General features: G+C 43.3%; 1 non-coding gene across 1 annotated transcript; it reads right to left on the reverse strand.

Moving 5' to 3' along the window:
* Window positions 1-1,180: 1,180 nt before the first annotated feature.
* trnag-gcc (transfer RNA glycine (anticodon GCC)) lies at window positions 1,181-1,251 on the reverse strand. Its single transcript has one exon. It is a non-coding gene; the product is annotated as a tRNA-Gly (tRNA).
* Between the last annotated feature and the right edge of the window lie 13,817 nt (window positions 1,252-15,068).

Consider the following 15,068-nt stretch of genomic DNA (forward strand, 5'->3'; position numbering starts at 1 on the left):
CTCGTGAGACCACACTTGGAGTATTGTGTGCATTTCTGGTCTCCAAATTTAAGGAAGGACATTCTTACTATTGAGGGAGTGCAGCGAAGGTTCACAAGGTTAATTCCCGGAATGGCGGGACTGTCGTATGTTGAAAGACTGAAGCGACTGGGCTTGTATACTCGGGAATTTAGAAGGATGAGAGGGGATCTTATTGAAATTTATAAGATTATTAAGGGATTGGACACGCTAGAGGCAGGAAACATGTTCTCGATGTTGGGGGAGTCCCAAACCAGGTGCCGCAGTTTAAGAATAAGGGGTAGGCCATTTAGAACGGAGATGAGAAAAATCTTTTTCACTCAGAGAGTTGTGAAGCTGTGGAACTCTCTGCCTCAGAAGGAAGTGGCGGCCAATTCCCTGGATGCTTTCAAGAGAGAGTTAGATAGAGCTCTTCGTGATAGTGGAGTCAAGGGATATGGGGAGAAGGCAGGAACGGGATAGTGATTATGGTTGATCAGCCATGATCACAGTGAATGGCGGTGCTGGCTCAAAGGGCAGAATGGCCTACTCCTGCACCTATTGTCTATTTGTTAACACACTGAATTTCCTCAAATGTATAAGGAAGTACAGTCTTGATGGGCTTTCAGATATAAATGAACGTGAATATTGTTTACCTTTTAAAAACACATTTAAAAATCACAAATGAAAAAAAACTATTAAGATTAAAATAATTGCAAAGCACTTGTATGCATCATTTTGAAATCCAAAACAATCATTTAAACTCATTTCCCAGCCGTTGCTCAAGAGGCTGATGCTTAGTCTTTTCACACAAGACCTGCTGCCTCATTGATGTTGTTCCTCGCTTTAAATGTGCCACAGATTCTTCAGCAGATTCAAACAAGTCAAATTGGGAAGTATGGCTTAGTGCGCAATAATAGGCAGCGATGGTAACTTCATTGCAAAGAGTTTCATCGCAATATTCACTTTGGTCTTTGCAGAAAGTGGACTTTATTTTTTTGCTTTGGATCTCAAACAACAGACTTTACCGTTTCCTCTATCAATATTAACGATAGGTTGGCAAGGAAGAACTTAGCATCCAATTAATGACATTGTGTGCAGCCAGAATTAAAGTGTAAAATTAATCCAGAAAGATCAATGGAATATTATTTGTACTAATGATTTGGTAAATAAAATGGTTTACTGCATTGGCCGGGAATCGAACCCGGGCCTCCCGCGTGGCAGGCGAGAATTCTACCACTGAACCACCAATGCAAGTCCTGTTTAAACCCCTTCTCTATTTTCTATATGAAGAACCATACAGGAAGTTTCGCTTCGTTTTTTCATTACAGGGTAAGTAATTATTTAAGATTCCGAATTGCCTAGATTTTACCCTACCCCAATATTTTTGTCATGGATTTTCACAAACTAGAGCGCACCCAGATGCTGACACTCACTTTAAGCTGTTGCCTGAGTTTGTATTTATCATGCATTTATGCTGAGATGCATTGCATTCTGCTCCCGAGAATAAGACCTCTTGCCGATCCAGACGTGGCAGGCAGCCTCCTAATCCTTAACTTGCAACGCTCGGTAAATGTGCAATGTGAATGCCACTGATCCACCGAACAGTCAAATTAGTCGTTTGAGTCTGCTGATAATACAAATGGAATCATATTTCCCTTAGTAGAAATGCAAGTTTTTTTGTATTTAAACGGCAGAGCGCCTGTACAATTTAGAAACGAATTTATAATCGCTTCTCTGAATATAATGGACTGAGCAATAGTCTGCAGTGAAATAGCTTCTGAGCATATTAGCAGTGATTTTAATGCTGACTGGATTAAATTATCCCAATTGCTTTGCACATGGGAATGGTCGGAATTTAACGCTTTTAGTATGGAGAGTGATTGGCAGGGAAACATCATTTTGAAGCAGATTTTTTAAAGTTTAAAGATGCACAAAGGTATTAATTTGCCGCTAAGAGAATGTTATAGTCAGCCTGAAGAAAAGCAATACTGAGAGTATCAGAGATTTTAAATAGCATGTCTTTGTGAATTTCAACTGCTGTAGTATTAGAACTAGGGAATATTTGTCATAATATTTTTTTAAATATCTCTGTGTTGCACTGCCTTTCGGTTTATCGTGTTGCATTTAGCCATAGCGTTGAGCAATCTCGATGTTTGTTGGTGTTTAATAAGATTCTGGAAGTTAGTCAGTTATTCAAATGAACAACAAGCCTATTTTATTAAGTAACAGAAATTGTCAGGCTCCATCAGATGGTCTGCAAACTTTCCACATTCGCATCACTGCAACAATACCAAGAGCAAATGCATAAAGCAGTCCTTAAAGTGGGACAACGTTAAAACAGCACCGGGTCAAACGGCAAAATACTGGAGTTGCGTTTATCACCTGATAAGGAAAAACAAACTCCCCCAACAACAGTCTTTATGGCACCTTTCAAACAAGGGAAGGCATATTACCCCAGGTGGCCACAAGAGTGGCAAGGGTGCTTGGTTTAAGGATCGGTGCGAACAGTATTGAATATTACACTAATGAATGTGTGGAAGCTGAAAATGTCTGAAGAGTTTTTTGCCCTGTTCTTATTTTGCATATATTATTTATTCTGAATAAAGTTTATTCCTGGGGGAAAAAAATCACAACAGTCTGGAGAAGGGACCCAACCCAAATGTTATTTGCCCATTTCCAGGCCACAGGTGATGTGTGTACGGAGTTTGTACTTTCCCCCCATGACCTGTGTGGGGTTTCTCCGGGTGCTGCAGTTTCCTCTCTCATTCCAAAGAAGTACAGGTTTGTAGGTTAATTGACTTCGGTAAAATTGTAAATTATCACTTGTGTAGGAAGGTGTGAGTATACGGGGATTGTTGGTCGGCGCGGACTTGGTGGGCTGAAGAGCCTGTTTCTGTGCTGTATCTCTAAACTAAACTAAACCAAAGTAAATCAAATTTCCCTCCACAGAGGCTGCTTGGCTTACTGTGTTCCTCCAACAGTTTGTTTTTTAACATCTAACATAGCTGTCCATTCTAAAAAATATATACACAAAATGCAGAAGTAACTCAGTGGATCAGGCAGCATCTCTGGAGAACATGGATAGGTGACGTTTTGGGCCAGGATCCATCTTCAGATTGTATATGCTATACTTTGACACAATTATTTCAGGTAGTTGGATCGATAGATTATGCAACTTGATTTAGTCCTGACTGACAGAGGCTCTCGCAGAGCCTGCTCTCAGACTGTGATGTTCTCACTAGACAGGGCTGGTGTGTACCCATCAGCAACTCCACATCTGCTGCCATTTCTTGCCTTCTAGGGTAGGGTTGCCAACTGTTCCGTATTAGCCGGGATATCCGTATATTGGGCTAAATTGGTTTGTCCCATACGCGACCTTGTCCAGGGGGGCGCTGTAGGCCCAGACACTGTAGGCCCAGACACTGTAGGCCCAGACACTGTAGGCCCAGACACTGTAGGCCCAGACACTGTAGGCCCAGACACTGTAGGCCCAGACACTGTAGGCCCAGACACTGTAGGCCCAGACACTGTAGGCCCAGACACTGTAGGCCCAGACACTGTAGGCCCAGACACTGTAGGCCCAGACACTGTAGGCCCGGAGGCTTGGGCGCCGCCTAACGGAGGTTGCATAGCAACCCGCCTCCTGGCCCGGACGGCCACCATTGGTGGAGCAGGAGCATGTGGCCGCTGGCTTGTGAGGTCAGGTGGGGCACAGGGCGGTGACAACACCTTTTGTCCCTTATTTGGGAGTGAGAAAGTTGGCAACCCAATCATAGAGGGAGCACCAGTTTGTCTGATATGGGACACTGCCATAACATGCTGTGCGCCAGGGTCTGGTGAGTCATCACTGCCATCTGCCCCTCGTCTAGTGTCGGCTTTTATTTTCCCTCTGCCTGCAACTCAGGAATGGCAGGTCTTTGTACCTGTCAGCTATCTGCCATGTCTTGTTGTCTTCTTACACATTTTAGCTCATGTTCTCTGTTCTGAGAATAATAGCTGCAAAGGAAGATGAATGTGTGGCTGAGGAGTTGGTGCAGGGGGCAGGGATTCAGATTTCTAGACCATTGGGATCTCTTCTGGAGCAGAGGTGACCTGTACAAGAATGGTGAGTTGCACCCTAACTGGAGTGGAACCAGTATCCTGGCAGGCAGGTTCGCTAGAACTACACGGGTGGGTTTAAACTAGATTGGCAGTGGGGGGGGCGGATCCTATACAGGACCGAGGCAGGCAAGGGCATAGAAGTTGCTATGGAGGATGATGAGGGAAATTTAGTGCACAGAATAGGCAGGAGAAAGGCAGGGAGCGAGGAAGAAATGCTGGTTTAAATTGCACTTATTTTAATGCGAGGCCTGTTGGGTAAGGCAGATGAACTTAGAAGAGAAGGCTGGAAAGGAAGTGGGGACAAAACCTGGCAAGTGATAGGTAGATAAAGGTGAGAGGTTTGGTTGGCAGATAGATGAATAAAGGCAAAAGATGGAAAGGAGAGAAAATGTTGTAAGATAAGGAGAGAAGGGAAGTGAAATGTTAAGCTAGAGGATGGGATATAGACGGAATGTAGGTGGGTTATATTGTACATGAAAAGCTATAATAGCCATTCCTTCTCTCTAGAGATGCTGCCTGTCTCGCTGAGTTTGCGTCTATCTTTAAAGCACATGACTTGTTGCTTTTAATTCATGGACACGTACTACATGGAACCAGGCCTTTCAGCCCAACTCAAGCCAAGATGTCTATCTGAGCTGGTTCCTTTTGGCCCATATCCCTTTAAAACATTTCTGTCTGTCCACATCTTTTAAATGTTCCAATTGCATGGGCCTCTCGAGCTTCTTCTGGCATTTTGTTTCATATCCCCACCACCCTTTGTTCGAAGAAAATCTGTCCCTCATATTCCTTTAAAATGTTGTCTCTCTCACCTTAAACCTTTGCCCTCCAGTTTTAGACTCCCCTACCCTGAGATAAAGACTGTGACCATTCACCCTCAGCCTCCAACACTACAGGGAAAAATAGTCCCAACATCTCCATGTAATTCAACTTCTCCAGTCCTGGTAATACCTTCATGAGCCTTTTCTACCCGAGACATTTTTGACTTCCTGCAGAAGACCATTGTATATTGCACCTGAGTCAAGCCAAATCGTTACTGGTTGTCCTTGCCTCTATAGTTTAATTTAGTTTAGTTTAGTTTAGAGGTACCGCATGGTAACAGGCCCTTCCACCCACTGAATCTATGCTGAACAACAATCAACTGTACCCTAGTTCTATCCTACACACTAGGGACAATTTACAGAAGCCACTAATCTACAAACTGAAGGTTCTTGACCAAAACGTCATCTATTCCTTTTCTCCAAAGATGCTGCCTGACCCGTTGAGTTATTCCAGCATTTTGTGTCTAACTTTGGTGTAAACCAGCATCTGTAGTTCCTTCCCAAACAACCTACAAACATGCATGTCTTTGGAAAGTGGGAAGAAACTGGAACACCCGGAGAAAAAATACGTGGTGAATACGCTGCTGTTCCACAGAATTGTCATTGGTTGACATCAGCAATGTTTTGTGCTTGGAAGGTGCCCCAGCACAACTCATCTAGTCCATTTCATGAACCTTCAATGTTCCTGTGTCCTGCATATCTGGACTACACTTCTTCCCACCCTGTCTCCTGCAAAACGTCTATACCTCTACTCCCAATTCCTCCGTCTACGCCGCATCTGCGCCCGGGATGAAGTGTTTCACACTAGGGCATCAGAGATGTCCTCATTCTTCAGGAAACAGGGCTTCCCTTCTTCCATTATAGATGAGGCTCTCACTAGGGCAGAATCCCCCTCGTTCTCACCTTCCACCCCATCAGCCAGCGTATCCAACAAATCATCCTCCAACATTTCCGTCACCTCCAACGGGACCCCACTACTGGCCACATCTTCCCATCTTCTCCAGAGACCATTCCCCCCATAACTCCCTGGTCCACTCGTCCCTTCCTAACCAAACCACCCCCTCCCCGGGCACTTTCCCCTGCAACCACAGGAGATGCAACACCTGTCCCTTTACCTCCCCCCTCAACTCCACCCAAGGACCCAAACAGTCTTTCCAGGTGAGACAGAGGTTCACCTGCACCTCCTCCAACCTCATCTATTGTATCCGCTGCTCTAGATGTCAACTTCTCTACATCGGCAAGACCAAACGCAGGCTCGGCGATCGCTTCGCTCAACACCTTCGCTCAGTCCGCCTTAACCAACCTGATCTCCCGGTGGCTGAGCACTTCAACTCCCCCTCCCACTCTAACCTTTCTGTCATGGGCCTCCTCCAGTGCCATAGTGAGGCCCACTGGAAATTGGAGGAACAGCACCTCATATTTCACTTGGGCAGCTTGCAGCACAGCGGTATGAACATTGACTTCTCCAACTTTAGATAGTTCCTCTGTCCCTCTCTTCCCCTCCCCCTTCCCAGTTCTTACTCTATCTTCCTGTCTCCACCTGTATCCTTTCTTTGTCCCGCCCCCTGACATCAGTCTGAAGAAGGGTCTCGACCCGAAACGTCACCCATTCCTTCTCTCCCAAGATGCTGCCTGACCTGTTGAGTTGCTCCAGCATTTTGTGATACCTTTGATTTGTACCAGCATCTGCAGTTATTTTCCTACACTACGTTCTTTTCATCTTTTCATCATGCTCTGTTTGCACAATGATATTTCAACGAACATTTTCCCATACACGAAGGGATTTTTTCACACCACTCCCATTGCTGCACACGATACTTACAACAATTACCTTGACTGCACTTTCCCTTTTCTTACTGTTGCTTCGTGGCTTTTTCATAAACAATTCCTGCTGTTAGCGTTGATAACTCCAGTTTTGTATGCCTGCACACACTTTTCTACAATTAACTGACTCCCTCAAGCATGACTTCCAGATTTCACAATAACATCTCTCTCTACTAACTTTCAAATACTTGCTAACAATTGTAGCTCCTCATTATGTGTAATGAAGTGGTGTTCCATTTTTAGTTATGTTGGTATCTGCTTGTAATCCATCTAATGCCTTTCTCAGTTTCAATTGAGGCTTTATTGGCATGGGTCAATTTTCTTTCCTTGTGACTACTGTGAAACAAGAACACTTTATTTTCATCCTTTGGTTTCTCTTCCATAGCCATCTCAATATACAATGTGAACTCTTCCATGCGCTGTCTCCACTCTTTGGACGAGTTATTTACCTGGACGACCAATGGCTTGGTTGTGTTTATTTGTTCCATCGTGTGCTATGTTAGTTGAATTATTCCCCATTCACATTCATATGCTGGGCTGGATCCTTTCAACTTTCGAACAACAGTTACCTTCATGACCATTTGGAAGATGGCTGGAATGGTGGAGTCTCTCAGTGATTGCCAAATCAAATTTCCATTCACTGACGAAATGGCCCCATGCTGGTGTGAGATTACCCTCCCACTCCATCTGTTAGGGGGCCAACTCCCTACCAGCAATCGAGGCCCTGTCAAGCATTGTGGTGCATCTGGATTGCCAAGTGGAGGGAACCCTCTGACTGAGTGAAATCCCAGTAAGGATTCCAGTCTGGGTTTTGGGGTTGAGAGAGAGGTGCAGGAGAGACCAGGCCTGGTGAGAAGTATGATGTTATGCTTATTTGGGGTGGGCTTGTATGAAGCCCCATCCCATTCCAAGTAAAGGACAATACTGGTGAGCAACGCTAAGGAATTTTCTCTCAATCATCCAAGGTCACTTGTCATCAGGAACATTGACAAGTTTTTGCAGGTCCATTCATCTGGCTTCCCTGTGAGCCGATGAGCCTGTAGGGGGGCTCAGCAGAAGCCTGGTCTGTTGCTAAATCGTGAGCACAGCACCTCCCTGGTGTAAACAGGCATCCGCAGTTCCTTCCTACACATTTTGTGTCTACCTCCCAGCTGGAATTTATCGGTGAGTCAAGGACGATGTCCAATTGTACAATCCTGCCCGCTATCTCAACAGGGAAACATCACACCTACAGTCCAACACAGGCAGGATGTCCAAACCAGCACATCTGACGCTCTCTCTGTCTTTCTTTAAGATAGTGGAAAATGATCAGATTTGCAAATTAAGAAGGCTTGGATATTATTAAATAAAAAAATGCTTATGATGTCAGGACAGCACCGTGACTTTCTGTACAAAGACAGATGACACTCTGGAATTAATAGTCATACAGCTCACCAAATCCATTTTCGACATTATTCTCCCATTTATGCCAATCCTACACTAACCTTACAATTGTTATTATCTCTTCAATAATAACAAATAACCCTACCCCCTACCCCCCCCCCGCCCCCGATTCTATCACTCACCTGCACACTAGGGACAATCTACAACTGTCGTTAACCTATCAAACTGTTTGTCTTTGGGATATGGAAGAAAGCCAGAGCTCCTGGAGAAAAGCCACATGGTCACCGGGGAAAACTCCACTCGGACAGCAACAGAGGTCAGGTTTTGGATCAGGTTGCTGAAGCTCTGTGGCAGCGGATCTACCATCCTCTGGTGAAAATCTCTGAGCAAACGGTGGAAGGTGCACACCACCTCACAACCTACCCGCTCACCCTGGTCATTTGTGATAGGGACAAACTGCAGGTCCCCTCATTGGTCTCACTCATCACCACATTATCAGAGTGGAAGCAGGGTTTACTCAATGCTGAGATTAGATTACATTAGTTTATTGTAAAATACACCAGGGTACAAATAAATCCCTTGTGCACATGAAGCTCACAGAGTAAACAGTATACATACAGTAAAGATAAATTCAACAATAAATGCAACAGTGAGTGCAAAACAGCAGAACGGTGCAAGATGGCAGTGCACAAATCTTGTAATGCAACAGACTATTAAAGTACAATAATGGAGTAACTGAATGAGGTAGAGTTAAAAGTAGCTCCTTTTAAAGGCAGCACCTTCAGGAATGGGGTTCAATAGAGGTCGTTGGTTTATGAGTCGAACAGTAGTGGGCAATGGGAGTCGCAGTAGGGAACTGCCTAAAACAAGAAAGAATAATGGAGTTCTCAAGAGTGGAAAACAGATCAAACGCTTGAGACTTCGTGTAAAGGCGAACAGGGTTCCTAGGGTTAAGGATACCAGTTTTCTTCACAAGTGTACAGCATCTTAAAGAATATAACTCACTGGTACAAAAAGCTGGAGTAACTCAGGTAAATTGTTATCAAGTGGGGCTTGAACTGGAAATAATCCATTCCCTGATCTGAACTCAATTAAAATTGGAGTTGCCTTCCAAATCCTTGTGGAGTGGAGGAGATGGAATCAGCTCAGATAATTGTTGCTGATCGCCCTCTAGAGACTCTTGTAGAAAGAGCAGGCAGGGCTCGGCTGTTCCCACATCCACACACAACACATAGCCTGCTCACACTCTTGAGTTAGTACTACACTCATTGTAACTCTATTAACCCTTCAGCGGTATATGCATGGGAAGGAACTGCGGATTCTGGTTTATATCAAAGATAGACACAAAGTGCTGGAGCAACTTAGCAGTATATAATAGGTTTAATTCATTATTGAGACAGAAAGCTTTTAGAGAGTTAGACGATGGCTTTGTTACCAAATTGATCGTGGAAATAAAATAATTAAATGGAATCCAAATTATAATGACCTACAAGCAATACAATAAAATTGAAATAAAATGTACAATAATTCTGGGTTTATTACTTATGAAAATGAAATGATGGTTTCAACTATCGAATACATTCTTTGCCAGCTGCCTATATCCTGATTGTCCTGAGGATTTTATTTCAACCGAGCTCAAACCATGTTTTGCCATTACAGACCAAAATTGGGGTCTCTAGTTAACATATTGTCCATGTGATTAAATCCCTCCACGTGCTTTTTTCTCCCTATCTCTTCAACGTTCTTTATTTGACATCCTTGATTTTCCTCTGAGCCTTACACATCATTCCTTTGGCAACCACGCCTCACATGGCCAGGATTTGTGCTTTGGAATTCCTTCCCTGAATCCCTCCATTTCTCCAACACCTTCCAGGCTCACCCGCCCAATCTGCATTATTTCGATTCTATCATATTTCTTGACTATGCCAGCTCTCAGAGCCATCTCGTTATTCCATTTGTTTTCTTGTAACCTATTCTCTCTCATATGCCCAACAATTCCATGCTAATTCTCTTGCCTGTCACTTACATTGAAACGCTGCAAGAGATTATGATTAGTAATTTACAGCAATTTACAGTCACTCATTGACCTACCAGCCAGCACATCTCTGGGATGTGGGAGGAAATCCCAGGACTGGAATGTTGTGGGGGTGGAGGAGAGAGGGGGGATAGGGATTGTGCTGGGACCCAAATGGCCACAGGGAGAATATGCAAATTCCACACAGGCAGAACTAGAGGTCGGGATCAAATTTGGTTGCTGTAGCTGTGAGCTACCAGCACTACTTACTGCACCTCTGGGAAATTTGTAGCTCAGCGTGATAGATTTACTGTGAATGGTTGTCTGTGTTAAATACGTTACTAAACTGCAAATTGCTGTGTATCCCCTTCGCAAAAAAAAGACAATTTACAGTCTCCATGGACACATCTTTCCCTCCATAAAAGCTGAGGAAAATATATTATTAATAGTAAAAAAAATGAACAGGTTCATTTCTGTTGTAAATATTGCAAATAAAAATAAAACTATTTTTGACTGCGTTCAAAATAGTTTAATCTTGTAATGATACAATCCACTCACTCTTCAGAAGTTTTTCTTTAAATTGACCTTTTCATCTCTGTGGACCTTTGACTGTATTAAATGCCTTATCAAAATGTTCCCTTTAATAGACAATAGACAATAGGTGCAGGAGTAGGCCATTCGGCCCTTCGAGCCAGCACCGCCATTCAATGTGATCATGGCTGATCATTATCAATCAGTACCCCGTTCCCGCTTTCTCCCCATACCCCCTGACTCTGCTATCCTTAAGAGCTCTATCTAGCTCTCTCTTGAATGTATTCAGAGAATTGGCCTCCACTGCCCTCTGAGGCAGAGAATTCCACAGATTCACAAATCTCTGACTAAAAAAGTTTTTCCTCATCTCTGTTCTAAATGGCCTACCCCTTATTCTTAAACTGTGGCCCCTGGTTCTGGACTCCCCCAACATTGGGAACATGTTTCCTGCCTCTAACATGTCCAACCCCTTAATAATCTTATACGTTTCGATAAGATCCCCTCTCATCCTTCTAAATTCCAGTGTATACAAACCTAGTCGCTCCAGTCTTTCAACATATGACAGTCCCGCCATTCCGGGAATTAACCTAGTAAACCTACGCTGCATGCCCTCAATAGCAAGAATTAATATCAATCCTTACTCTTTTCATTAAAAAGACAATTTTATATTTCAAATTTTCCACCTCTGGCAATCTGGTCCACATGTCATTTAAGTTCCTTGGAACCATCATCTCCAGGGACCTTAAATGGGAGGCCACTATCGACTCCACAGTCAAAAAGGCCTAACAGAGGTTGTACTTCCTGTGGCAACTGAAGAAACACAATCTGCCACAGGCAATGATGGTCCATTTCTTTACTGCTATCATTGAGTCCGTCCTCACCTTCTCCATCATGGTCTGTTTTGGCTCAGCCACCAAGCACGACATCCGGAGGCTGCAACGGATCATTTGCACAGCTGAGAAGGTTGTTGGCTGCAACCTTCCCCCCCATTGACGAACTGTACACTGCAAGGGCCAGGAAGCGAGTGGGCAAGATCATCTCTGACCCCTCTCACCTGGCCACAAACTCTTCGAAGCACTTCCCTCTGGAAGGCGACTCCGGACTGTCAAAGCAGCCACAGCCAGACATAAAAACAGTTATTTTCCACGAGTGATAATTCTACTCAATAACCAAAGTCTGTAGTCTCTTTTTTTGCTCTGGTTTATTTTCACCCACATGTTTAGACTGTAATGTTGTATCCTTATGGTCTTGATGTGTTTATGCTTTATTCTTAATTGTTAACTGTATGTTTGTGTTGTCATTTGTGAGCGGAGCACTAAGGCACATTCCTTGTATATGCATACTTGGCCAATAAACCCATTCATTCATTCGTTCGTTCATTCATTCATTCATTCATTCATTCATTCATTCATTCATTCATTCATTCATTCATTCATTCAAGAAATTGAATGAATTTTGCTTGGCATGCGGTTTAAATGAGTGTGTGAAATATTGTAGAAAATCTGTCCAGTGTATGGTATATTAGGATTTAAATTGGCTCAGAGGATGTGACCAACACACAGGGATTAGTAAAAGATAGTCTGTGGAATTGGATGGATTATGATGGAAGATTATCTGGCAATGAGCTCAGTCACAGTGAGATCTGCTGAGCTTTACACTCTGAAATTCTCAACATTGCTAGAGAATTAATGAAAGGTTTAGTTCGATCCGCGTGCATGATAAATTACGCACTGAAATTACATTTGCAATGGTTTTACTGGAGAAGAGGTGAAAAGAATTTGTTGAGAGTGCAAATCCTTCAGTGAATTTAAATGAGGTAGGACAAGAAAAAAAACGGATGCTTCCAGAGAAAGGTCACAGAGACAAGAGGTTCCGTACCGTAAAACTTTACTTCCAACTAAGCACTGGATCACAAACTAAAAGAATGCTTTAAATACAGTTCAATGCTGAGAATATCCAACTCTATTAATTTCCAAGTAGAAATGTAACATGCAACGTATTGCATTGCCCAAAAATATGCATTTGTATTTTCCTTATTTAAAAAAAATTAAAACAAGCTCGACCCCAAGCATCACCCATTCCTTCTCTCCAGATATGCTGCCTGTCCCGCTGAGTTACAACAGCTTTTTATTTCTATCTAACAAACTTCATTTTGTGTACAATGCAAAATATAAGTAGAAAGTAGTTGGGACCCTCGGAAGAGTTGGGACCCTTCCGCCTGACCTGGGTGGCCTGCTGAGTACCTCCAGCAAAATGGCAGATCATCCTTTTCAATTTGAGATCTTGAAAACTGTGGACCACTTTCTATATCTTAGGATCCTTCCTTCAGCTGATGACATCAACCATTGCCTTCAGTGCACATATTTTGATCAACTGAGGAAAAGGAAGCATGAAGATCAAGATCTTAAACCTGATACAAAACTCTTGGTTTACTAGGCAGCAGTGATCCCTGACATCCTTTACATCCTGGAACTATTTAAAGTTAGTAGCTCAACGGATTGGAAAGATACCAGCGACGCTGTTTCTTCAAAATCCTCCTCGTTCATTGACAAGAGAGACAAACCAATATCACTGTCCTCTTCCAGGTCAACATCCCCAGTACTGATTACAGTCCTAATTACAGTCAGAGGAAGATATTACCAGGCAGACAAAGGAAAAGATTCAAGGATACTCTGAAAGCTGACCTGAAAAAAATGCATCTGTTCCATGGCCCTTCAAAGTGGAGAAGGAGCATTCAGTATGGTGTTAGGTCTGGAGTCTTGCATTCGCAGCACGTAGAAGCTTAGTGTGAATGCTGAAGAAAGGAAAAACTAACATCTGCCTGTCTCGACAGCTGCCTCAACCACCGGTGCGGCAGGAGTCAGCAGTTCCCACTTTGGCCTCATTGACCACTTCAGAATCCACAAAAGGAAGCCTCGATCCTGAGTGACTGAGAACTTAAATCAAACAACGCGTGATGTGGAAGGCAAACACGAGAAAATCTGAGCCGGTTACTGCATCAATAAAATTAAAAGGGGATCTTGACACTAATCCCTAATCCCCTGGAAAGAGGTATCTAAATAGTGTCAACATGGGATTAACACAGACTTCAAGATTGGCGTGGTTGATTGAGTCAAAGGGCCCATTTCTAGGCTAGAGAGCTCTATGACTCTGTGGGTCTCTATGACTTAACAACCACCTTGTTTATTGCCCCTGTCAAACTCTTACGTACTGGCAAATACATTTACCGAGCAGTCATAAATAATGAGAGCGCAGCAAGTCAAGGTTGATTCAAAACTGAAGGATTGTTAATGTTTTAATTGAGTCTATTAAACCAGGCTTCCTGTTGATGTCTGTTATACCTTACAGTCTGTGCAGAAAGTACCCAAGATACCCACTTTCCCCAGTAGATTTTATACAAATAGTTCAACTCCATAAGCTCTAGCTTTGAACATAAAACATCGACCATAGAATAGTACAACATAGAATAGAACAGGCCCTTCAGCTCACAACATCTGTGCCGAACATGATGCCAAAACCAACTCTTATCTGCCCGCACATAATCCATATCCCTCCATTCCCTGCACATCCGTATGCCTATCCAAAAGTCTCTTAAATGCTACTATTGTATCTGCATCAACCAGCACCCCCTGGGCCACGTACCAGGCACTCACGGCCCTCTGTGTAAAAAAACTTTCCACACACATCTTTTAAATTTTGCCCCTCTCACCTTAAAGCTATGCCCTCTAGTATTTGATTTTTTGCATCCTTGGAGAATGATATATGCCTTTCATAATTTTACATACTTCTATCAGGTCTCCCCGCAACCTTTGCCATTCCAGGGAAACCAATTCACGTCTGTGTAACCTCTCACTGTAGCTGGTATCCCCTAGTCCAGGCATCATTCTGGTAAATCCCCTTTGCAACCTTTCCATAGCTTCCGCGTCCTTCCTGTAATGGGGCAACTAAAACTGCACACAATACTCCAAATGTACTGTAGTCAAAGTCCTATAAAGCTGCATCATGACTTCCTGACTCTTATACTCAATGCCCCAACTTGTGAAAGCAAGCATACCTTATGCCTTCTTTACCATGCTATCTACTTGTGTTGCCACTTTTAGTGAGTAATGGACTTGGACCCCAAGATCCCTCTGCACATCAATGCTATTAAGAGACATTCAATTAATTGTATATTTTCCCTTTACATTTGACTTCCCAGAGTGCAACAACTCACACTGGCTTGAGTTAAACTCCATCTGCCATTTCTCTGCTCATTTACGCAGCTGATTTATATCCTGCTCTATACTTTAACAGCTGTTCTCATAGTCCGCATCCCAACAATCGGTGTCAGCTGCAAACTTACTAACCAAACTTCCTTCCACCGGCTTCATAATTTGCAACTTTTCTATCCCCAAGCA

This window comes from Rhinoraja longicauda, chromosome 4, assembly GCF_053455715.1.
Source record: "Rhinoraja longicauda isolate Sanriku21f chromosome 4, sRhiLon1.1, whole genome shotgun sequence".
NCBI classification, from domain to species: domain Eukaryota; kingdom Metazoa; phylum Chordata; class Chondrichthyes; order Rajiformes; family Arhynchobatidae; genus Rhinoraja; species Rhinoraja longicauda.